This window comes from Phacochoerus africanus, chromosome 12 (genome assembly GCF_016906955.1).
Source record: "Phacochoerus africanus isolate WHEZ1 chromosome 12, ROS_Pafr_v1, whole genome shotgun sequence".
NCBI lineage: Eukaryota > Metazoa > Chordata > Mammalia > Artiodactyla > Suidae > Phacochoerus > Phacochoerus africanus.
In genome coordinates this window covers 2456959-2482313 of record NC_062555.1, presented here as the reverse complement: position 1 = coordinate 2482313, position 25355 = coordinate 2456959, and the positions used below count along the sequence as shown (strand labels likewise).

The 25355-nt window shown below is 35.9% G+C and overlaps 3 pseudogenes; 1 reads left to right on the top strand and 2 right to left on the bottom strand.

Moving 5' to 3' along the window:
- Nucleotides 1-1668: 1668 nt before the first annotated feature.
- On the top strand, nt 1669-9547 carry LOC125112996 (olfactory receptor 1052-like; annotated as a pseudogene).
- Nucleotides 9548-19611: 10064 nt separating this feature from the next.
- On the bottom strand, nt 19612-20286 carry LOC125112995 (olfactory receptor 8J2-like; annotated as a pseudogene).
- Nucleotides 20287-20368: 82 nt separating this feature from the next.
- LOC125112994 (olfactory receptor 1086-like) lies at nt 20369-24962 on the bottom strand (annotated as a pseudogene).
- Between the last annotated feature and the right edge of the window lie 393 nt (nt 24963-25355).

Sequence of the window (25355 nt, the reverse complement as noted above, 5' to 3'; positions counted from 1 at the left end):
TATCCTGAATTGTCAACAATATTTATTACTATTTTATTTATGTATTTATTTTATCTTTTTTTCCTACTGTATAGCATGGTGACCCAGTTAGTTACATATACATGAATACATTCTTTTTTCTCACATTATCATGCTCCATCATAAGTGACTAGACATAGTTCTCAGTGCTACACAGCAGGATCTCATTGCTAATCCATTCCAAAGGCAATAGTCTGCATCTATTAACCCCAAGCTCCCAATCCATCCCATTCCCTCTCCCTCTCCCTCGGAAACCACAAGTCTATTCTCCAAGTTCATGATTTTATTTTCTGTGGAAAGGTTCATTTACTTTTATACGAATGTGAAAATATTGCTTAATTTTGTGGACAAAATATGTAATAATAAATGTGTATTTATTAAATGGAAAAGATATCCATTGCATATTCTAAGAAATGTGTTGCAACATCATGAAAAGCAAAGTATTGCAAAGAAGTATCTGTGTATTTTATAGGTTTGAGGGTTTTTTTAAAAATAAAGTATAGTTGATTTACAATGTTGTGCCTGGTTTGCTTTACTTTATAGGCTTGCTTTACTTTTTCTTAGAAAAGGTATATTCTGTTTTTGAGTCCCCTGAGAAAGTATTTCTGTTAAATATTAAAGGCCAATTAAAAATTTTATTTATCATGTTTCATTTTTCAGCTCAGAGTGCCTTCTCTCCCGATTCCTAGGGAATTCCTAGAAAATGCCTCTGGCTATTTTCTAAGAATGCCTCCAGAATTTTTTGATATTAGGCTCTTGCCTTTTATTATATTCAATTTTTAAAAATGTGGTTCATCGGAGTTAAACATGATGGCATAAGTTGAAAACTTCAACTTTAAATGTTAGAGTATGGCTTGTTCTTACATATTGATACATTTAATAATAGCTTCTGTTACATACAAAGAAAGTCTTAGACCTTCAGTGGTTACATGGAATAAATTTCCAACTTTGTCATTATGCTTTATAAACTAGACTTTACATTTTTTTTAGAATGAAATTCAGTTGAGTTTTTTTTTTCTTCACACTAAAAGTAGCATTTTGAATGCATCCTGAAGTTAAGACCATAATGTATACTTTCTTCAATGCAAGGAATTTCCTATGGGACAGGCAAATAAACAGAACTTGATGACCCTAGAAAATTCTAGTAAATTTCTTCTAATTTTATAGATAAAGCAACTAGGGGAGAGAGGTAATAACCCAAGTCATACTGCTAGTTAACCATTCCAAATAGTCTTGATAACACGCACAGTCATTCTCCTTTATACCAAACTTCTTATAATTATCAAGCACCAAGAAAAAAAGAACACATGGCTGATGTTAATTTTACCATGGTGACCAAGTTTATACTTTTGGGACTGACAGATCATGCAAAAATTAAAGTGTTCCTATTCCTGTCCCTGCTCATCTATACTATTTCCATGGTTGGGAGTCTAGGAATGCTTTTTCTCTTCCAAATAATTCTCAAATACTCATATATCATTTCCTTAGATGCGTATCATTCATTGATGCCCGCTATTATCAGTCTTTGCACTCAAAATGCTGCTGAACTTCTTTTTCGAAGAGGAGACAATCTCTTTTTCTGCAAGCATTGTACAATATTTTTTTAAATCTGTGTTGCCCTTTACCTTGGAGGGCTTACTGCTGGCAGCAATGGCTTATGATCACCATATGGCCATCATGAATGCTTTACTTTATGCAGTAGCTATGACAAAAATAGTTTGTGTTGTTCTGGTCATTGGCTCCCATTTGGGAGATCTAGGTTAGTTATCTCTGGGGGATTGTTAACATGCTTATTCCTATATGTAGGTAGAAAAGAATACATATGCACAGATATAAGGATACAGACATACGCAAATAGATATGAAAACTTAAAGCTCATAAATAAGTAAACATATCGTCATTTTCCCTATTGAGTGCAGAAAAAAGCGAAACAGTTTTAATGTGGAAAAAGTATTAGTACTTGAACTACTCCCCAAAAAAGACTCCCAGATCATGTTCCTGGAATTTACATGGATTATTTATAGTCAGATATTAAGCAAAATAAATGTAAACACTCAAAACTAGTCAGAAAAAGATTAATTTTCCACTTACAGGGTTTAGTCTGAACAATTTCTTCTTTCTTGGCCTTGGTTTCCATGACTACACATGAAATGGAGCAAGATAGAATATCATGGTTTTATTACCACTTCACATGGAAGGGCCGCTAATACCAGAAGAAACTTACCCTGAAGAAAAAACACCTCAGTGTCCATTAGGGAATCATTAACCATTTTTCCCTAAATTGCTGTAAACTGTTGCATCTGGAAAACAAAAACAGTATTCTCAAGAACACCTTCAGGAATTACTGTTGTAGCTCAGCAGGTTAAAACCTGACATAGTTTCCATGAGGATGCAGATATGATCCCTAGCCTTGCTCAGGGCTTAAGGGTCTTTATTGCTGCAGGCACTTGTGTAGGCTGCAGATGTCGTTTGGATCCAGAGTTGCTGTGGCTATGGCATGGGCTGCAGCTGCAGTTCTAATTTGACGCCTCTAGCCTGGGAAATTTCATATGCTGCAGGTGCAGCCATGAAAAATTGAAAGTGAATGAAGAAAACCTTCATTACAAATAAAATTATTTTATTTTTTAGAGTTTAAATACTTATATAACTAGTGGCAGCTAGGTTATGAAATACAACAAAACATCTGGATACTCTATAAAATTAATTTATGGTCTTAGATGGCAGGTTAGATTAAACTCTTTTTCTCTCAGTGACAGTCAAATCATATAAGTGTATGGTTTCACTATTGTGAAGTTATTAAACTGCAATGCTTACTATATTAGACATTCAGTCAAAGAAGTTCATGTGAAATGTTGTTTTTTATTTATTTTTTTCTTTTTTTGAGGGTTGCAACCATGGCATATGGAAGTTCTGGGGCTAGAGGTCAAATCAGATCTGTTGCTGGCCTACACCATAGCAACCACAATGCCACATTAAAGCCATGTCTGAAAACTATACCACAGCTCATGGCTATGCCAGATCACACACACTGAGCAAGGCCAGGGATCAAACGTGCATCCTCATGGATAATAGTTAGGCTTGTTACTAGTGACCTATTAAGGGAACCCCTGAAAATTTACTTTTCATGATGAAATAATCACCTCCTACAGCATCAACACCAAAAACAGATGTAACATCTGTATAGCCCTTCTCAATTCTCCAAAATTGTTTCACATACTATCTGAAGTTGGGTCTTATAAGGCTGCATTTACATATGAGGCATTCATGTAAATGCTTTTGTATGAAAGTTTTCTTATTTTTCTTAATGGCTGCACCCCACACCCTTAGAATATGGACATTCCTAGGTCAGGGATTGAAACAAAGTCTTATCTGCAACAGCACCAGATCCATTAACCTGCTGTATTGGGTGGAGATGGAACCTGTGGCTGTGCAGCAACCTGAGCCACTGCAGTCATATACTTATTCCACTGAGCCACAGTTATACCTCCTGAAAGTGTTATTTTTCATGATAAAATAAGTAGTAAAATAATTATATATAATCAAACCTAATTTTATATAGTCCTTCACAAATTTTCAAGAGCATCCAAGCATCTTATATTCTATAGTCTGAAACAAGGGATGATATTAGAAGCAAAGTTATTGATACTCAAAAAAATTGAACTATTTATATTTTTTAAATAAATTCTCTTACAATAAAAACGCTGTAAAAGAAAGGGATGACCTCCCAAGACATAGATAAAAGCACAGTTTACTAAGCGTGAATGTTTGGGAGGGGGTCTATTTTATGCAATAGAATGATTTTTTTCTAATGATTTCCTTTAACTTCAACAAATAGCTACTGTATTATACTATGGACAGGAGCTAGATGGTTAAATGAGGAAAAAACTGTCCTAGAATTCAGAGGCAAATGGAGGATGTGTGTAGACACATAGAAGTGGACTGGAAAATATGTACCATACATATACACTCACACACACATATATGTATACATTCTAAAAGTAAATGAAACTGAGTTAAACAGATTCCGAATACCCTTAAATGACAGATAAAATTGGAAATAAGTGTGGACTTCATCAATGAAATATCTGGTGCTATTCCATTAATTTTCATGTAAAATATCAGAGACAGAAATTGAGAATGGGCACTTGTAGCTCCAGTTCCTGAACCTCATGCATAAAATTGGTTACTGCTCAATATCAATATTTAAAGAAATCTAGGCTCAGCAGAAGATTGCATATAACTTTTCTTAAAGCACTCAGAGAATCACTATCAAATATGTGTTGATTTGAAAAATTTCACAAGTATATCCTCAGAGTTGGGTTTGAAATTGTCTAACTCATTAGGAAAATAAGTTACCAGCACCATTTGACTGGCTTCATTGGAGTCCTGATCATCTTTGATACTTATTAAGAGACTTTCAAGACAATGCAATGAATTTATCTTTGTAAGATTTGAGATTCAGTATAGTGCCAGGAGCACAGAGTGACTAAATTTGATGGCAATTCTCAGTTATCCTTGGTCAAATGCGGCCTGTGAAGAAACCTCAATGCCCAGAATCACGGACATCTAAGGGTCATATAGCCAAATCATCAAAAGTCTGATCTGGTATAGAGTATGCTCTAAAAATTCTCTAATGTATGTCTACTGCCCCCTGACTCCTCAAACCATCATTTATTTGATTTTAGTAGTTAAGTGTATTTTTTCAGTTTAAGCAAGACATGTTTCACTTTTTGTTCTTAGATATTTCTTATGAAGCCTTATAATCCATTTATTCACACTCTTCATTCTTAGGCTCCTCAGATGTTCAGTTTTTGCTAGAATACCATTCTGAGTCTAATTTTTCTTACACTGGATGTTTTCTATCTTTTCTAGTATTCTTTATGAAATGAGTTTTAAAATTCCATCATTTTAACATTCACTCTATAGTTCCTCAATATTGAAAATCTGCATTAAACAGGTGAAAGAAACACATATTTTTACATTACACATTTTATTAAAACTATTGTTCTACCGTCTTTTAGAGTGCAAATATGGAGTATTTCTTCAACTTTTCTGGACCATCCATAATGTGAAATATATTAATCAGAATATTTAATTAAATCAAGTCACAGAATGATTAGAGATAATAGTTCTGAAGTTCCTGGAATGCACTAGACATTTAATATAGACAAATCATCATAACTACAGTCTGAATTAAATTGTCATTGCCAGAATAAATGAAACACTCATGCTAATAAAACCATTTAATACATTTCCTGTGTGTTAGTCTGTTTTCACTATTGCTTCATTTTAAAATCACTAATTTTTCACACCTTTTCTTGTGGAGCTCTGTTTACTGGTTTGGTTGCATTTGACCCACCTCAGTGTTTTACTTGCCACCATCCTTTTTTACACTTAGCATACCATTTCACTCTATATCTACCTCTTTTATATTTTGCATCCTATCTGGCAAATATAAGCCCATTCAAGATTTCTAAAAATTATTCTTATGTTCATCCAATAGAGTAACTATCATTTTGAAACCAATATTTATTTTAGTGTATTAATTAGCTAAATTACTCCAAAATTAAAAGACAATCTAGTACATGAAAACATACACACACATACGCACACCCCTAAACTTTATTAACTGCTTCCACATCACTGAAATGTGTATATATTTCATATTTATTATAATTAGTTAATCAATGATAATGTGCTTATAGAAGCACATGATCAACAAGTTGAACTTAGTACTCTTTAAAACACATATATATACAATTATGTTACTAATTACAAATCATACTAATATCAGTGGAATTTATTTTACTAACTCATTTTCTCCTCTTAGAGCCTCATGTAAGTTAAACAAGGACATGTCTGACCATTTTCTCTAAGTCTGAGAAAAGGCCAAATACATGAATTGCTATAATTTGTAAAGATAAGGCCAGGACCTTACTTCCCCCAGGCATTTCTATCTGTTTTGATGAAATCCAGTGTTCACAGAATCCCTGGGGTACTGCATCCTCAAAAGGCCTTGAGCCAAATATAAACACAAGTCATGAAACTAAGAGAAAGTAGTTGACCACTAGGTATGTATACCATTTATGTGTTCTAAAAAAAGGAATTATAAATATCTTCTTCAGTTTTCAAGAACAGCAACCCTCAGTACACACTTTGAATGGAATGTGAAGAAGAATCATCTGCCTTAAATACATTCCAGTTATTGACATACATGAAATATAATTAGACCATTGCCAAGTCAACTAGCTCTCTTGAAATCATTAGTTGGTTTATTCCACATTTCCTTAGGTAGATGTGTTTTAAAACTTCACATAATTATATAAATTACAAAAGAGAATTTATTTAAAGTAGTTCATTAAGATCTAAGATTGATTACTATACTATAAACTGTTGAATTTTGTTATATCAGAGGAAAAGAGCAGCTATTTGATCCTATTTACAGGTAATTTTTAAACTCAAAGATGAATTTATTGTATATAACTGACTATAGCAAGACAAAAATGGTGTGAAAGGCAGTCTAGATGAAAATTACTACTTAAGTGAAAATTAAAGAAGAAATATGAAATCAGTTAAATAAGAAATTTATCATCAAAATAATAAATTGGTTTGTTTAAAAACAAAGTTTCAGCAGTTAATTAAACAGAACTAAACCAAAAAAAGCAAAGATCCAAAAATATATGTTAGTCAAAGCCATTTTTCCATAATCTCAACAAATAGTCTAATCTCTATTTTCCATAGTTGTTTTAACTTTTTTAATTGTTATTTCCCCAACACATTTTTTTTTCCCACTGAATAGCATGGGGACCCAGTTACATATACATGTATGCATACTTTTTTTCTCCTTTGAATAGACAGCAAACATTTAGAGAGTATCTCTGATGAAACTTTCAGTTTTCACATGTTTTCTTACTTAATTCTCACAACTACTTTTTGAGAAAAGTTTATAGACAAAACCAAGAGTTAAACATGAAATCACAGTTTAATGTGGTAAAATGTAATATAATTTTTATATCTTGTATTTTGGTAAAAGGGACATAATCAAAGATATCTTGTAGCATAATTTGCAGCTCTTGAATTGTTATCAAATAACCTACTTTATATCACACTGACAAATAAAGGGTACAAATCCAAGTCCAGTAACTCTTAATTCAATATCAAGAAAATATAATGTCCAAAGGATGGATTGTAGAACACCATATTCATTAATGTTCAAAGAAAATAGATTCAATTGTTGAATTACTATAACACATGTTCTTTATTTCTTATTAGGATACTCAAAGCAGAATAGTGTATTACACATTCCTCTAAGTCCTGCAGTAAAGAGAGATTTTCTTAAAAATTAATAAACCAAATGTCAAAATTTTACATATCAGAACCTTGTTTTTCATGTATTTTGGAACATGTGATAAAACATAAAATAAACTTAACTTAATGATCTAACTTCTTGGATAAAAAATCCAGATCCATATGTGAGCTAATATGCCAAAAGCATAAGCATTGTCCTTGAAATTTTTGCCTTCTGGGGTTAAAATATATTTTAAAGTTTTTAACTTAATCATAATAGAAAAACATGATATGGATTAATTCAAGCCATTAGACAATAAATGCTGCTGGAAATCAGAGGGTGAAATGAAAAATATCTGACTTCCTGCAACAAGTGAGTTTTAACAAGTAATGTTAGCACAGTAAATGTTTACATTTGATTCTATATTCTAGACACCTCTAATTCTCATTTTACATTTTTATGTATATTAATTTGATTAGATTATATAGTATACATGCACATATAGTATATTTATATGTATTCTGCTTATTAGTTGTTTTATTGTTTAATATGTGTCATCTGTGTTTTTTGTATGAGTTAAAAAAGATGTCATAGAGAATAATTTTTATAGATGTCTCAAGGGTTTACCTATTAAATATTAAGTTTTTTGTTCTTTGTTAAGGTATGCTTTTTCTTAAAATATGAGGTTCTTGCCTCATGTCTGGAATCTGAAATATATCATTACCTAGGAACCCTCTCCTGAACTTTCTCTGTTAAAAAAAAAATTCCTATTAAGTCTCTTCACAGGGATTTTAATTTTTCCAGGAGTTCTTATGTGGTGCATAATGATAGTGTATATCCCTTGGTGAGACACTGATCCTAATAAAGTTTTGTATCAGGCTAACTATTCATACTTGTAAGACTTGAATTTGCTGTGGATTATTTATATTTATTGAAACCTTGCAGTTTTCTAAAGATACTAGTAGATAGAATTCATGTGTCCAAGCCTTAACTTGCTTATTTTATTTTCTTTCTTTTTTTTTTTTTCTTTTTAGGACTGCACCTGTGGCATATAGAAGTTCCCAGGCTAGGGGTCAAATTTGAGCTGCTGCTGCTGGACTAGACCATAAAGGCCATACCTAAGCTTCATCTGCAAATTACACCATAGCTCATGGCAATGCTGGATACTTAACCCACTGAGTAAGGCCAGGGATTGAACCCTGCATCCTCATATATACTAGTTGGTTTCTTAACCCACTGAACTGCAGTGGAAACTCTAGTCTTTTCCTATTTTCTTTTTCCTCTCATTCTCAGTGGATCCATTATAGAGGAGCCACATAAGTGGCTATCAGAAATTTCAGTAGGATAACTGAATTCATTCTCCTGGGGATGACTATTGACTCTAAACTGAATACAGTACTATTTGTGCTGTTTCTCCTCATCTATCTGATTACCATGGTGGGCAGCATTTGGGTTATCACAGTCATCCTGGTCAGTGCCCAGCTCCATTCTCCCAAGTACTTTTTTTTTCTTAGCCAGTTGGCTTTCCTGGATTTCTGCTACTCCTCAGTCTTTATTCCTAAGATGTTGGTGAACTACCTAGATGGACAGAAAATCATTTCTTACAGAGGTTATGTCCTTCAGGATTACTTTGTCAGCATGTTGCTGACCACAGAATGCTTCCTCCTGGCTGTGGTGGCCTATGATCAGTATGTTGCCATTTGCTGCCCACTTCAGTACAAATGTCTCATGACCACCACATTCTGCATCCACCTGGTGATGGCTTCCTACCTACTAGGTGGTGCCCATACACTCACCCACCTTACTGGCTTGCTTGGTCTGCCTTTCTGTGGACCCAATGTCATTAGAAAGTATTTCTGGGATATCCCATTGCTCTTTCCACTCTCCTGTTCTGATACCGAGTACAGTGAGGCTTTATTTACTGTCCTCTCTGGAATCACCTCAGTGGCTACCTTTCTGGTAGTGGTTAGTGGCTAGGCTACCTGGGAATCCTTCTCACTGTCCTGAAGATACAGTCTCTGAGGGGCAGATGCAAAGCCATCTCCACATGTGCCCTCACATCATAGTGGTGACTCTCCTTAGGGAACAATAATGCTTACTGACCTGGGGACCAGCTCAAACTACCCACAGGATACAGCCAAAATCCTGCCCATGTTCTAAACATTTTTGCTTCCAATATTAAATCTTCTGATTTGCAGTGTAAGAAACACAGAGGACAAAGAAGGAATAAAATGAATTATGGAGAGGGAGTTCCCATGGTGGCTCAGAAGTTAACAAACCCAGCTAGCATCCATTCGTCAGGACACAGGTTTGATCCCTGGCCTCATGTAGTGGATTAAGGATCTGGCATTGAAGTGCGCTGTGGTATAGCTCACAGACACTGCTTGGATCCCTCCTTGGGTGTGGCTGTGGTGTAGGCCAACACCTACAGCTCCAACTGGCCCCCTAGTCTGAGAACTTTCATATGCTGTGGGCACATCCCTAAAAAGACAAAAAAAAAAAGAATTATGATGAGAAAAATATTTCCTCAGTGGCCATGGATTTTGAAACAGAAGCAAATACAGATTGATTCTTTGGTCAGGTACATGATTAAATCTCTTTGGGAGTTGTTGGAAGAAAAGAAGGATAATATTTTAAATATATATTACATATTGGCTTTTGGAAACATGTACACATATGTCATAAATATTACATCATATGTTTTGTGTGTTCATACACACACATATATGAAATATACTCTATAAGAGAAAAAAAACTTTTCTTCTACTTTCTTAGATTTTCGGATTAAGGTCATGCAAATTGAACTGAAAAAAGTTGATTAACGTAAGGATAGACAAAGTGCATTAATTAATTTTTTTTTCTCAATTCAGAGTAGACTTTATGGTTAGCATCATCACACTTGCAGTCAAAATAAGCAGTTCTTATTCTGAGTGTAGGGGAGGCAGGTGGAGTGGGGAGAGAGGGGTGAAAAGAATTTTGGCCACCAGCCTTGGTCACTCTCAAGGCATCCCAGGTGTGAGCTTAACAGAATGAGTGGCCTTGGAGCCTGACAGCACTAGGTGGCAGCTGTCTTGACCTGCTGAGCCCAGGTGACCAACAGCACTGGCACTAGACTGGCCAGCAGATGGCCTCACATTGGGGCCTTCCTGCACATCCCACGTGACTCACAGCTCTCAGTGCCTTAAACCACAGGGGTCAAGGAAAACTTTGCCCAGTCTCAGGAAAGAGGATGTGGGACCAACTGGTGCAGGGAGGAGCACTGACTGAGAACCAAGAGCTTAGGCTATTTCCAACACATTGCTGACCACACCCAGCGGACCTCAGGTCAAGAGTCCCATTCTGCATGCCATTTCAGCCACTCCATTCCCTCTATGCCCACTGATGTCACTCTAATGAGGGCTTTTCCTTTTTCATGTGTTTCTGAAATTGGCACCTGACCTGGGCTCATCCCTGCTGCCCCTCCCTTCCCACCTTCTAGTGCCAGGAGGACCTTCCTAAAACTTTAAGCTGATTTTTTCAGCCCTCTTCCCGCAACCCAGGAATGGCTCTCAGCACCTCTGCAATCTTCCACCATCCAAAATGTAGCAGGGCATCAAAAAAGTGGCTTTCTCAATAATTAGAGATAGAGTTTATATACTTAATATAAAGAGAGGGAAACATGACTTCAATGGGAAAAATAAATGAGCTTCTAAGGGAATAAGTGGGAGATAAGAAATTCTGTGATATCCATTTAAAATAGAAGGAGAAATTTAAAAAATTTCCAACAAACAAAAGTTAAAAGAATACAGCAATACAAAACCCAGGCTAAAATTAATACTGAAAGGGCTTCTCTCAACCAAAAAGAAAGGAAGGAAAGAAAGGGAGGAAAAAGGAAAAAAAAAAGAAGAGGAAGAACTAGGATTGAGGGAACCACAATCAGAGAGCACTCTCTCAAATAAGCCAGCATACAGATTTAATCATGAACATGTTTCAAACAAAATAAAATTAAAAAGAAAAAAAAGAGTCATCAAAATCATAAAATGTGGGCAAGGGATGTTAGGAGATAGACACTTTTTTGTTTGTTTGTTTGTTTGTTTCTCTTCTTAATTTTAATATAGTAATGAAGTGTTTGAACCTACAGGACCATCAGGCTAAAACACACAATTGTAGGAAGGGGTCAGCATACTTAAAAAACAGGGCAACCACAACCCAAAACCAAACATTGCATTCGCAAAAAATGAAAAAACAAAACAAAACAAAACACTCAAACAGATAATAAACCGAGACCATCCAACCAAAAAAGGAAAGGAAGAATGGAGAGCCATAGAATCAACTGGAACACGAGGTTCAAAATGGCAATAAATAATCATCTATCAATTATCACTTGAAATGTCAATGGACTGAATGCTCCAATCAAAACACACAGAGTGGCTGAGTGGATAAAAAGGCAAAAATCTTCAACATGCTGCCTACAAGAAACTCACCTCAGGACAAAAGATACATATAGTTTGAAAGTGAAGGGGTGGGAAAAATATTTCATGTCAATAGACATGACAGGAAAGCAGGAGTTGCAATATTCATGTCAGACAAAATAGACTTTAAAACAAAAGACATAAAGAAAGACAAAGAAGGACACTACTTAATGATTAAGGAGAGGATGTTACTATTGTCAACATATATGCCCCAAATACAGGAGCACCCAGATACATACAACAAATATTAACAGACATAAAGGGAGAAATCAATGGGGATACAATCATAGTAGGAGACTTTAATACCCCACTCACTCCAAAGGACAGATCCTCTAGACAGAAAACCAATAAAGCAACAGAGATCCTAAAGGAAACAATAGAAAAATTAGACCTAATTGATATCTTAAGGACACTACATCCAAAAAAATAAGAATACATATTCTTCTCAAATGAACATCAAATGTTATCAAGAATCGACCACATATTGGGACACAAAGCTAACCTCCATAAATTTAGGAGCATAGACATTATCTCAAGTATCTTCTCTGACCACAATGCCATGAAATTACAAATCAACCATGGGAAAAGAAATGCGAAAAAACCTACTACATGGAGGCTAAACAACATGCTACTAAAAAACCAATGGGTCAATGAGGAAATCAAGAAGGTAATTAAAAAATAGCTAGAAACAAAGGATAATGAAGACACAACCTCTCAAAATCTATGGGATGCTGTGAAAGCAGTGCTCAGAGGGAAATTTATAGCAATACAGGCCTTTCTCAAAAAAGAAGAAAGATCCCAATTGACAACTTAACCCTCCACCTAAATGAATTAGAAAAAGAAGAACAAAAAAGGCCTAAAGTCAGCAGAAGGAAGGAAATTATAAAGATCAAAGAAGAAATCAATAAAATAGAGATTCAAAAAACAATAGAGAAAATGAATAAAACCAAGAGCTGGTTCTTTGAAAAGGTAAAAACAATTGGCCAGACTCTCTAAAAAGAGGAGAGAAAGAACCCAAATAACCAAAATTATAAATGAAAAAGGAGAAATCACAACGGATACTGCAGAAATTCAAAAAACCATAAGAGAATACTATGAACAACTATATGCCAACAAATTTGACAATCTGGAAGAAATGGACAATTTTCTAGAATCTTACAGCCTGCCAAAACTGAATCTTACAGTCTGCCAAGACGAAACAGACCAACTGAACAGACCCATCACTAGAAATGAAATTGAAGAGGTCATAAAAACACTCCCTACAAATAAAAGTCCATGACCAGAGGGCTTCACAGGAGAATTCTACCAAACATATAAAGAGGAACATGTGCCCATCCTCCTTAAACTCTTTCAAAAGGTTGAAGAAGAAGGAACACTCCCAAAGACATTCTATGATGCGACTGACACCCTAATTCTAAAACCAGACAAAGATACCACTAAAAAAAGAAAACTATCGCCCAATATCTTTGAGAAATATAGATGTGAAAATTCTCAACAAAATCTTAGCCAACCGAATCCAACAACATATCAAAACAACCATACACCATGACCAAGTAGGGTTCATCCCAGGTTCACAAGGATGGTTCAACATACGCAAATCAATCAGCATCACACACCACAGTAAAAAAGAAAAGTCAAAAACCATATTATCATCTCAATAGATGCAGAAAAAGCATTTGACAAAGTCCAACATCCATTCATGATCAAGACCCTCACCAAAGTGGGTAAAGAGGCAATATTCCTGAACATAATCAAAGCCATTTCTTACAAACCCACAGCAAATATAATCCTCAATGGGGAAAAACTGAAAGCCTTCTCACTCAAATCTGGAACAAGACAGGGATGCCCACTCTCACCACTGCTCTTCCACATAGTTTTGAAGTCCTAGCCACAGCAATTAGACAAACAAAAGAAATAAAAGGCATCCATATAGGAAGAGAAGAGATCAAACTGTCACTGTATGCAGACATGACATAGAAAACCCTAAGGACTCAACCCCAAAACTCCTTGAACTGATTAATCAATTCAGCAAAGTAGCAGGATATAAGATTAAAATTCAGAAGTCAGTTGCATTTCTGTATATCAGCAATGAAATATTAGAAAAGGAACACAAATACACAATACCTTTTAAAATTGCACCTCACAAAATCAAATACCTCAGAATACACCTGACCAAGGAGGTAAAGCAGTTATATGCCGAGAACTATAAAACTTTAATCAAAGAAATCAAAGAAGATGTAAAGAAATGGAAAGATATTCCATGTTCCTGGATTGGAAAAATCAACATTGTAAAAATGGCCATACTACCCAAAGCAATCTACAGATTCAATACAATCCCTATCAAATTACCCAGGACATTTTTCACAGAACTACAACAAACAATCCAAACATTTATATGGAACAGCTAAAGACCCAGAATCGCCAAAGCAATCCTGAGAAACAAAAACCAAGCAGGAGGCATAACTCTCCCAGACTTCAAGAAATATTACAAAGCCACAGTCATCAAAACAGCATGGTACTGGTACCAAAACAGACAGACAGACCAATGGAACAGAATAGAGAACCCGGAAATAAACCCTGACACCTATGGTCAATTAATCTTTGGCAAGGGTGGCAAGAACATCAAATGGGAAAAAGAAAGTCTATTCAGCAAGCATTGCTGGGAAACATGGACAGCAGCATGCAAAGCAATGAAACTAGACCACACCCTCACACCATGCACAAAAATAAACTCCAAATGGCTGAAGGACTTAAATATATGACAGGACACCATCAAACTCCTAGAAGAAAACATAGGCAAAACACTCTCTGACATCAACCTCATGAATATTTTCTCAGGTCAGTCTCCCAAAGCAACAGAAATAAGAGCAAAAATAAACCCATGGGACCTCATCAAACTGAAAAACTTTTGCACAGCAAAGGAAACACAAAAGTAAACAAAAAGACAACTTTCAGAATGGGAGAAACTAGTTTCAAATGATGTAATGGACAAGTGCTTAATATCTAGAATATATAAGCAACTTATACAACTCAACAGCAAAAAAGCCAATCAATCAATGGAAAAATGGGCAAAAGACCTGAATAGACATTTCTCCAAGGAAGATATACAGATGGCCAGCAAACACATGAAAAAATGCTCAACATCACTGATTATAAGAGAAATGCAAATCCAAACTACCATGAGATACCACCTCACACCAGTCAGAATGTCCATCATTAATAAATTCACAAATAGCAAGTGCTGGAGTGGGTGTGGAGAAAAGGGAACCCTCCTGCACTGTTGGTGGGAATGGAAACTGGTACAGCCACTCTGGAGAACAGTTTGGAGATACCTTAGAAATCTATACATAGAAGTAACATATGACCCAGCTACCCCACTCTTGGGCATATATCCGGACAAAATTCTACTTAAAAGAGACACATGCACCCGCATGTTCATTGCAGCACTATTCACAATAGCCAGGACATGGAAACAACCCAAATGTCCATCGACAGATGATTGGATTCGGAAGAGGTGGTATATATACACAATGGAATACTACTCAGCCATAAAAAGAACGACATAATGCCATTTGCAGCAACATGGATGGAACTAGAGACTCTCATGCTGAGTGAAATGAGTCAGAAAGACAAAGACAAATACCATATGATATCACTTATAACTGGAATCTAATATCCAGCACAAATGAACCTTTCCTCAGAAAAGAAAATCATGGACTTGGAGAATAGACTTGTGGCTGCCTGATGGGAGAGGGAGGGATTGGGAGGGATTGGGAGCTTGGGGTTATCAGATACAACTTAGAATAGATTTACGAGATCCTGCTGAGTAGCATTGAAAACTATGTCTAGATACTCATATTGCAATAGAACAAAGGATGGGGAAAAAATGTATACAGATAAGTGATCCCCATGCTGTACAGTGGGAAAAAATAAAATAAAATAAATAAAATAGGGTCATAAGAAACTTTTTAATCTATTAAAATGTGTCAGTAAAGTCTATTTTATATATTTTTAGAGTGTCAGTGCAGGGTGTTTTTAAAGAGAAGGCTTGTTGCTAATCAAAACACTGTACATTATCTTTCCCTTTTTAGAAAGTCACCTTATCATGTGGTTTAGGCTACAGTCTCTGTCCCTCACTCCCTCTTTGCTCACTCACAGAGAGAAGGCAGATAGGCAGAGGGTTCATTGTTGGTGAATCTGGGTGAAGTTTGCACAGATGAGGGGTGTTTTTATAATTTCTCTCTAAGTTTATTTTTTTCCAAAATAAAGAATTTTTTTTGGCTTTTTTGGGGGCCACACCCATGGCATATAGAAGTTCCCAGGCTAGGGGTTGAATCAAAGCTGTAGCCACAGGCCTACACCACATCCACAGCAATTCAGGATCTGAGCTGTGTCTGCAACCTACACTATAGCTCACAGCAACACTGGATCCTTAACACACTGAGCAAAGCCAGAGATTGAACCTGCATCCTCATGGATCCTAGTTGGGTTCATTAACCACTGCACTATGAAAGGAACTCTCATCAAAATAAATAATTTTTATAAAGCACAAAAAATATATAGAGGACCATGTTGAACCTAGAGATTATCATACTGAATGAACTATCCCAGATTATATAATATATATCATATCTATGTGAAATCTAATTGAAAAATGGTTCAGAAGAAATTATTTATGAAACAGGAACAAATTCACAGATTTCAAAAGCAATCTTATGGTCACCAGAAGTTAAATCATTGGGGGGAAGGAAGAATTGGGAGGGTAGGAATAACATATTCACACTACTGTATAAAGCAGATGATTAATGAGAATCTACTATATAACCAAGGAAAATATACTCAATAGGTTGCAATAACCTGTAAGGGGAAAAATAATGGATATATTTATATTCATGTCTGATTAATTTTGCTGTAAACCTGTAATTAATACAACATTATAAGTCAACCATACTCCAATAAAATTAAAATAAAAATAAAGATAAATATAGAGCATCTGTAGGAATTCAGGTGAGTTCAGACCTGTTGCCCCAATTCTGCACCTAAGAGGATGGCTTTCAGCTGGGGACTCTACATTTCTAATTGCAAGTGCCTATACTTTTAAAGGCAAATACAACCATAATAAAGTAAAAACAACCAAAATTATATTCTGTCTATTTTATATATTTATAAATAATACAACATACTAATCCTAAAAGCTAATGCTCTCATGTTATTGCTGATTTTGTCCCTGAAGACCACAAATTTCCATCATATAGTGTGACACTTCTGTTTTCAGGTATACTAATCATTTGTGACTAATTTTAGAAATTTTAGCTCATGAGCCTGAGTTTCATGTTTCCCACGTTTGACTTATTTCTGACTCCGTTGAAAATGTCATGAATAATTTATCTTTTGATGTTGTCTGTACCTCCCATGACAAGTTCACTCTCCCCCACTCCACTGTATGTCAGTAGCATTTTATACATACAGACAGAGATAGGGCACAAAATGACTTATTTATTTCATTTTTTGCAATGAGAGCTTTTGATGATTGGTGTCATTTGGAGAACTGTGTTTTTTTGTGTGTTTATAAAAATATTTCAATCCAAAACACACTGACTAAAAATGTTAAAAGAAGTATTTGTGGTTATGATCTTATAACAAAAAATACTTTTCTACAATAACATTTAATATGAGAATAAGACAGGTAAAGTTATTCTATGTCATATTTGGTTAAGTATCAAATTTGCTTCGTGTATGTATGCCAAGTATGAGAAGTGAAAAAGTAGAATTCTCTTTTATAATCTCTTTTTTTTCTTCAGTCTGTTTTGCCACATGGGCTATTTTCAAGTATAGCTAAGCATTTTATATTTAGATTTTATTTTACCTAAAGGTTTATTTTTTTCCTGTGATGTAAATATATTTTAAATACAAGATAACAATTGGTCCAAAAAGGTTAATAAGCTTATGGGTAAAATGTGGCAAAAAATACAAAACTTTTAACAGTTGAATAAAAGATATCAGTGACCAGGAAGATGATTTTCCTGACTCTTGACAACCGTCCAAGAACTGATTCCTGCATGCATTCCTCCATCATGAGTGACAAGGCTTTCTCATCCATGTTTAGCAATTCTGAAACCCTTTACTAACACTACTAACTCACATACTAAAAATAATTTTTATTGAAATACAATTGAGTTACAAGGCTGCGATAGTTTGATGTGTACAGCCATACACACACACACACACACACACACACACACACACACACACACACACACACACACACACAATGAGTGTGGCCCTAAAAAGCCAAAGAAGTAAAAAGCAAAGATAATCGAGTATAGCTTCCTGTGCTATAGAGTAGTAGGTTTTTGTGGTTATCTATTTTATATGTGTGTATATTTTAATCCCCAAATCCTGATTTATCCATTATCTTTCCCATAAATATTTTTTACTACCTCTGTGAGTCGATTTCTGTTTTGTAAATAAGTTTGTTTGTTTTAATTTTAGGGTCACACCTGTGGCATAAGGAGGTTCAGAGGCTAGGGGTCAAATTGGAACCACAGCCACAGAAACTAGTGATTCTGAGCCCCTTCTGCAGTCTACACCACAGCTCATGGCAACAGCTGCCTCCTCCACCCAAAGAGTGAAGCCAGGCATTGAACCCACATCCTCATGGATTGTAGTAGTATTTGTTTCCACTCCACTACAATGGGAACTCCAGTTTTGTGAATAAGTTCATTTATAAATACATTACTTAAAAATGTGTTTACTTTCAAATGATTATTTTTGACTTAGTGCATTTTCTTTGAACAATGAATGTATTTTTCTACAGGGAAATTTAAAGTCAGTATGATGGAGAATCTGAGGCCCAGCAAGCAGAAGGTTCCTATAGAGGACCTGGCTGGGGTAAGGACCCAGGACCCCTGGAACCTAGTCCAGGCCTTCTAGTGACCTGGGATGTGCAAGTGCAGACTTGGTCCTGAAAAATGGTCCCAGCTGACCGCAGGGACAGTCAGGCTGGGAGGTAGGGCTTCTCTATAGCTCACCCAAGTGGAGGATGGGGTGCTTGGGCAGAAGGACTCCAAGGGAGTGACGGACCCTTCACTAGGACCCTGGTGCTATTCAGGACCCCTTGCAGATTGTACCTCTGGTAGAGAAAGAAGTGCTTTGAGAAGCTGCAGTATAAGTTCCACCTTTGACCTTGAACCGGCATCTCCCCCTGTTCCCTCAGCCCTACAAAGACAAGGAATTTGATGCCAAGAGCAACCCAAAAGAGTCACACCAAAGGCAGGTGTCATTCACCAGGGGTCACCAGATGCATGGCAACAGCCTCCACCTCCCATGCCCTGCCTAGTCTCAGCCCTGTCCATCATCAACTGTAGCCAGTCACCCATGGGTTGGTCTTCCAACCCTGAAGCTTTAACCTCTGGGCCTCTAGTGGTGAGAGCCCAGAACTGTATCTCCTGGCCAGAGCATGTCCTCCTTTTTTGCTTCTCCAAACAAGGCATGGTCTCTGGCTATCTTTGACACAGAATATGCACTGTTTCCCACTGTTTTGCTATCATGTCTCAGCTGCAGAAACCATCCTTAACCTGCAGCCCCACACATAATTTTTGTACTTTCATCTGACCTACCCAAAGACGTCCTTTATGTCTTATTTGTCAATATTTATAATGACATATAATCCAAAGTAAATGGAAATGTTCATTGAGATCATGACAAAAATAAAGTTTGTATGAAAATAATTAAGGGTTTGTTCCATTTAAAATAATTGACTCTTTAAAAAAAAAAAAAAAAAACTATTGCCCTATCACTTAGCAGGAGAAAATAAACCATTAAATAAGGGTAGGTGTCATTTAAAAATTTCATTCATTTGAACAATTGACAGGGGTTATCAAGAAATCTCTTCAATGCCTCCATGGCATCCTTGTTCCTTAAGCTATAAATGAGGAGGTTCAGCATTGGTATCCCTAAGGTGTGGAAGACTGAGGTCATCTTATCAGTGTCTAAGGTGTAGGTCCTTGGTTGCAAATACTTGAAGAGAAGGGTCCCATAGAACCCAGTGACAGCCATCAAGTGAGAAGCACAGCTGGAAAAGGCTTTTTTGTCACCTCTCTAATGAACATATCCTCAAAATGGCCAGGGTGATGTTGAAACAGGAAGTTAGAATGATAATCATAGAGACAAAAAAGTTGGCCCCCAAAAAGGTAAACACTGCCCTTTCTGGAATGTAGGTATCAGAACAGGACAAGGCTAACAAAGGGACATTATCACAGTAAAAATGGTTGATCACATTGCACGAGCAATACCACACGGAGAACACACAGGAAGAGACCATCAGGGCGGTGGTCAGACTGTAGAGGTGGATGAGGGACACATGGAGAAGGCAGATCTGTGGGAAAACCACCACCAAGAAGAGCAGGGTGTTGCAAATAGCCACGTAGCAGTCATAGGCCATGGTATCCAGCATGAAAATCTCAGCCACAATAAACATGAATCCATCCCACCTGGCTACACACCTATGGTTTTCTTTGTAACCAATAAGTTAACACAATTTCAGGGGCAAGGACATAGAATTGCCAAGGTTGATGACAGCCAAATTCCTGAGGAAAATGTTCATGGGGATTTAAAGTTGAGAGTCAGCACTGGTGAGGGTGAGGATGCCCACGCTTCCTGCTAAGGTCAGAGCATAGATCACCAGGAAAATGCCGAAAAGAGGGATCTGGAGTTCTGGGCTGCCTGAGACCCCCATTAGAATGAATTCATTCACTTGAGGGAGATTTTCTGGAGCCATTTATTTTGCTGCTTGTATCTTTCAATGGGGGAAATGGAAAGAATTAATAGATGGTAAAATGTTTTTGTTTTTGTTGTCTCCCGTTATATACCAGATTCTTAAATGTTTCATTTCAAATCAGTTATGTTCACAAATACTTAGGAGTTTCAGATATCTTAATTTTTTATTTTTGTTATTTTTAATTTTTTTTTAATTTAACAAGTGGCCACCCCTGTGGCATATAGAAGTTCCCAAGCCAGGGGTCGAGCCACAGCCACTCTGGAAGCAACACTGAGTAGTTATGTTGTGAGCTACATGGGAAGTCCTCAGATCTTTTTAAATTGTTTTTCCTCTTTACCTTTTCACAATGTTGAGAAATACAACTCTCCAGAGAAACATTTCTGGATCTTAGACCTGCTTGATTAAGTTTTTAATATATTTATGCATTGTAAGATGTTGGATATATATACATTAATTTACATATGATTATATATAAGTATTTTATGCATATAAAATGTATTAATATAAATTTCATGAATATATACCTGCATGTATATATGTGTATTTTGTATTTACATATACATAGTCATGCCTTTGTGTGTGTTTCTGCTCCTAATGATAAAAATAGTGCTCACTATAAGGTGATGATTAGCTATAGTGATATCTACTTGTTGTTTTTCCCCCTTAGGTGCTACAGGCCTTCTCTCCAGCTCATCCTTTGTCATCATTCTTGTATTTTCTTATTTCCGTGGGAAACACTTTCCATAGCCTGGGTTTTTCCTTAACAGTAATTACATCACCAGTGTGATTCAGCTTCCAACCAGGAGACTTACACCTTAATGCTGTTCCTATCTATAATCATTCAGAAATTCTGAATATGGTTTTATTAAATCACATTTCCTTTCTTTGACCAAATGAACCAGTCCTTTTCTATCCCTCTATATTTTAGCCTTTCTTTTCTTTCTTTCTTCCTTTCTTCTTCCATTCTTTCTTCCCTTTTTATGGCCACACCTGATGCATATTAAGGTTCCTCAGCCAGAGGTCAAATCTCAGAGCTGCTGCTTCAGCCAATGCCACAGCTACAGCAACACAAATGTAAGCCATATCAGCAAACAACATGAGAGTTTGCAGTAACACTGGTTCCTTAACCTACTGCGTGAGGCTGGAGATTGAACCCAAAACCTCACAGAGAAAATGTTGAGGCCTTAACCCACTGAGCCACAATAGGAACACCCACTTTCTTTTCTTAATTAAAAGAAGACTTACACTCCTCTTCTTTAAATAGATTAAAGCCTGTTTTTATTTTTAAAAATGTGTAAGGTATAGGTTGATCTGTTTATTTTCTTATAGAGACAAATAAGTGAAGGAGGGGCTACCGTAACCTATAATGCAATGTACTCTGTGCCCAGAACATACGAGAATCATTGAAATAATTAATTTATTATCCTGCAGAAGTGACCTAGAAAGTGGATATAATTATTTATATATATGATGGGATAATCTAGACTCAATGAGACTCACTTTCTCAAAGAGTCTGTATAGGATGTTTGTTAATGGCATGGTATCATGATTTTTTTTTCTGTTTCTTACACATAAAGCAACTCAGTGCATGTTTCACTCTGATATAATATATTTAATAAAGGTATCCTTAATTTAAACAGATAAAGATTACAGCAATTATTGTCTCTAAGTTTGTGCAATTAACTATTGTATAGGAGGACATTTGTATGTATCCTTATCTGTTATTAAATTTTTTAAGTGAAATGTAACAGATGACAAAACTAGGATTCTTTTTAATTTGGTAAGTACATGTCTTTGAAGTAAAGTTTCTGCAGAGCAGCCTGTTTTCTCCTATTTTTTAGAATCTTGTTTAACTTATTATTTGCAATTTATAAGAGCTCTTTTAATTTTTCCAAATAGTGTTGTTTGTTTCATTTTTTGTTTTTGTTTTTGTTTTGCTTTTTTAGGCAGCATATGGAATTTCCCAGGCTAGGAGTCAAATTGGAGCTGTAGCCACCAGCCTACACCACAGCCATGGCAATGCCATATCCTAGCTTTGTCTGTGGGATTCACCACAGCTCATGGAAATGACAGATCCTTAACACATTGAGTGAGGCCAGGGATTGAACCCTCATCCTCACGAATCCTAGTCAGGTTCATTACTGCTGAGCTGCTATGGGAACTCCTTCAAATAGTTTTTATTTGTTTTTGAAAAAAAAAATCAATAGCTTTCCTAAATAATAAATTCTGAGTAAATTTTAAAAGGTACATAATGATAATCTTTTATGTTATTTTTTACTGGAAAGTAATTTTTTGTCCTTTCTAGGGCTCCACCCTTGGTATATGGAGGTTCCCAGGCTAGGGGGTCTAATAAGTAGAGCTGTAGCCACCAGCCTACGTAACAGCCACAGTAATGCGGACCCAAGTTGCATCTGTGACCTACATCACAGCTCATGGCAATGCCATATCCTTAACACACTGAGCGAGGCCAGGGTTCAAACCCACAACCTCATGGTTCCTATTCAGATTCATTAACCACTGAGCTATGACAGGAGCTCCTACTGGAAATTAATTTTTAATAGCTTCTGATGTGATTTCAAGGCTATCATCTACTGGTCTCTAATGTAAAAATAGATGTTGAATGTGTTAGGGACAAACACAGCAACTCAGCATGTGTTCTCAGGGTCCACTAATAACAGAGAGACTGACTGTTGATATCAGGGACTCTTTCCCTCCTAGGGTTTATCACCCTGGGCAACACAGAAAGCAAGAAAGGGAGAAAAATTGTTTTCATTGACATTAAATATTTAAATCTTTCTGGGAGACATGGAATCCTATATTTCAAAGACACAATAAATTTCTTATCTGTGTAGAGCACCTCTAAAAACATCCATCAACCCTGCCATTTCTATGGCAGGACACATTCCTTTTTAGGTTAAACACCCACTATTTTATTGCATATAATAGACAAAATTTATTATAACAAAATTTATTACAGAGAATACATGCAAATTATATGGGAAAAATATAAAATTGTGAAGAACTTCACTGAAAAAGACACAAATGACAGTTAAAAATGCTAACTATATTTAAATTTATTTTAAAATAATTTATAGAAGTAAATTCCTATACTGTAATATTAGTCATTTTAAAGAATATAACTTGGTAATAATTATTGTGTAACTGCATCTCTATCTACTTTCATTTCAATATCTCAAGTATTCATGACATAATTTATCATATCAATCCATATAGCTTCTATGCACATACATATACACATATTCACACACACACATGTGTGTGTATGTGTGTATATATCAACAGAACATATTAAGAATCAAATGGATAATAGTTTTTTCTGTATAGTAGAGGGTTGACCATGATCTTTATTTTAAAATATCCCAGAAGTAAAGAAACATTTATAAAGTAAAACAAAATATTTTCATTTCTTCTTGATATTGAGGCACAGAACACTCTCACTTTTTTTCATTTAATTTTTACAGCTAAAATATATTTTATTGACAAACCAGTTTTCCCTGAACACTCTCTTCATTGCCTTCTTGACATCTTTGTTCCTTAAACTCTAGATAATAAGATTCAGCATGGGGATCACAATGCTGTAAAATATTGACACTATCATGTCATGGTCCAAAGCATAGCTGGAACTTGGTCTAACATACATGAAGAAAATAGTGCCATGAAAAATTGGCACTCCAGTTCAGTGAGAGCCACATGTAGAAAAGACTTTTCTTCTCCCTTCAGCATAATGCATCCTCAGAATGGACAACAGAATGAAACCATAGGAGATTAGGAAAATCAAAATAGTGACCAGCACAATATAGTCCACAAAGTAGAAGAAGAGAAGCTGGTTTGTATGGGTGTCAGAGCAAGAAATGGCCAAGAGAGAAGGGATGTCACAAAAGACATGCTTAGATTCATTGGATGCACAGAAGGATAGACTAAATGTGGTCACTGTATGTACAGAAGCAGGTAGGAGGCCACCAACATAGGAAGCAGTGATGAGTGTCACAAAGACTTTGGGTGACATGTTAATGAATACAGGAGGGCAGAGTAGATGGCTACATAGTGATCATATTCCATTACAGCCAAGAGAAAGCATTCTATGGTCCCAAAAGTTACAGCAGGAAACGTCTGTGTTGAACACCCAGGGAATGAAATAATTTTCTTATTTGACATAAAATCTACTAACATTTTGGGGGTAAGTACTGAAGAATAGCAGGCATCCACAGGTGAAATCACACTCAGAAAATAGTACAAGGGGTTATGGAGCCTGGAATCCCCAAATGACCTAAAAAACCAGTCCCAAATTTTCCATTAGAGTAAACAGGTAAATTGCTAGAAACATGAAGAATAAGATGATCTGCTGTTCACGATCGTCTATGAGGCCCTTTAGTACAACTACTGTAACTTCTGTGACATTCTTCATCTTTATACCATATGGAACACACTTTAATATATTCAAAAATTACAATTTGTTTACTACCAAAAGAAAAATAATATGGTGACTCAAGGGAATGAGAGATGCATCCTCACATTGTTTTTTGGCAATGTATAATTTCCCAGGTGCATTTCAGGATATGGTGACAAGACACTGGGTCAAGTGTTCATGCCATTCATTGAAGAACCAATGGAAATACACATGCATTCATTCAATCCCTGGCTGTATTCATGTCATTTCTAAAACCATTACTTGGTTAATTTACCCCCTCATTCTATTAGCTGTTTTCATATTAAATCAAATTGAAACATTCAATGATTGGCTAAAAAATAATTTCCTTCTCATGTCCAAACAGGTGAGATAGTACATGAGTATACAGAT